This window comes from Gossypium hirsutum, chromosome D11 (assembly GCF_007990345.1).
Source record: "Gossypium hirsutum isolate 1008001.06 chromosome D11, Gossypium_hirsutum_v2.1, whole genome shotgun sequence".
In the NCBI taxonomy this organism is placed as follows: domain Eukaryota; kingdom Viridiplantae; phylum Streptophyta; class Magnoliopsida; order Malvales; family Malvaceae; genus Gossypium; species Gossypium hirsutum.
In genome coordinates this window covers 43908679-43910751 of record NC_053447.1, presented here as the reverse complement: position 1 = coordinate 43910751, position 2073 = coordinate 43908679, and positions in this window count along the sequence as shown.

Here is a 2073-nt window from a genome sequence, read left to right as displayed (position 1 = left end):
TCTTGTGCGACACTTAGGGCTCATCGTCAAGAGCTAATCTACATCCCTTTCATGTCAGTTCACCTGTAGGAGGTTTAAGCCGCCATCGCCAAAAAGCTTCAAAAGATAGGTTGAAGAAGATAATCCCCCCATTCTCTCTCCTTTTTACGTCAATATTAATAGTTATCCTAATAGTACAGGTGTCTTTTCATCAGAATCATGATGCCTCTATACGTACAAGTTGGTTGTACCAGACTAGATAGCTCACACATTTTTATTATTATCCGGAAAGCTATCAAGTGTGGCGACAATTCTGGGCGCAATCTGAAAATACTCATGCAGCAACATTAGTACCAAAATATGACAAAATTAATGATAAATAAGGTAAGATCCACTGAGTTATAAAATGCAATTTACTAAACTAAAAATGCTAAAATATATGCTAAAGATAATTAAATGGGTACAAATTAACCAATAAGTAAGGAGAAAACATATGTTCTTTCTAGTACTATCACACCCCTAAACTTGAGTTTTTACTTGTCCTCAAGTAAAACAAAAACTAACAAGGCTACACAAGAATTCACTAAGGCAATTGATCATTCTAGCAACTTGAATCACCTAAAATCTGAATGAATGAGTCACATTCAGATGACAAAATATTGCATCGATAATACATAAATATGAATCAATAAGATTGCAACTTCATCAATCCAACATCATACTTCAAAACCTAAATTTTATCTACCAATACAACATTTATTGTACAATACTAAGTATTTATGAAGATCATAAATATATGTCTCTCTCTTTTTTGTGAATAAGGGATATCATTGAATTATTGTACCCTCGTTCCTAAGAAGTAACGATGGAGTGCAACAAACCCCCAGGTATTATGTAATTGCGCTGACATACACTCATGCAGCGACAACCTTTGGTTAGATTCATTTTTCTAACACTTTGTATTGGTATGTTCCCTCTTTAACATTTCACAATACACCTACTTTAGAGTGTCTTTTATTCATAACTATATCTACAAATAAGTAGTTGTAAAAGGCAGATTCATTCAAGATTCAAGGAATGCTACTAGTCATCCATTACTAATGCAACCTAAATCATTCATAAAAAAATTTAAGATACAACATTTAGTCAAATTTATCCAACTCATTCATTGATAATTCCCATGATTCAAGAATTAAGCATCGAATGTAACAAAGATTTTCAAACACATTTGCATTAACCACAAATAAACCTTGCATGCTTCATCAAATTAAAAAAAATTAAAATGTTGGTGTATTTCCAAAACACATAAGCATTCCCCCAAACTTAAAGTTTGCATTGTCCCCAATGCACTAACATTAAAATGCAATGATAATAAAAATGCAACGAAAATGTTCACTAACAAAATGAAAATTACAGCTACATGCAATGCATGAATACTACAGCTAAAACTTAAAATAAACTAACTTAGTTTTCCTCAACCATAATGTGGCTGCATGATGTTTCTTCTTCCTCTTTTTTTTATCCTCCTTCTTGCACTTTTTTTCTTTGGAGCGCTTTCTCTTCTTTTCTTTAGGCTTCGCACAATCCTCGGATCGCTCCTTAGTTTTTGAGATTGCCCCAGCATCATCTACTGCTTCTTATATAAGAGGGTTCACCTTGAGTGGTCCGGTATAGACCACTATCGCTAATGAGTTATGGTGCTTCTCACTTGTTACCTCTGTAGCTTCCGCTGGTCTAGCTTCATCTTGCTCCAGATTAACAATAGTTGCACCCATTAACTTGGTTGCATTGATAATGTTCTCAACAAATTCTGTCTCAGCAGCTTCTTTCTCAGTATTTTCTTCTTCAGCCTTCTCATTCACAATTGCAACATGGATTTCCTCCTCTCCCACATCAACTTCTTCCTCAACAGCAGGTGCCTTTTGACTAGCAATGAAGTCACCCTTGATCAAGCTGTCAATCCTTCGCATGCACTCCTTAACGTCCATTGAGTCCTTTTCTTTCTTAATATCAGAGACGTGCACAATGGGAGGGGATTCCACCGATCTGTCTTGGTCTCTTAATTCATCTTCCTCAGATAAGGGTTCATAATCT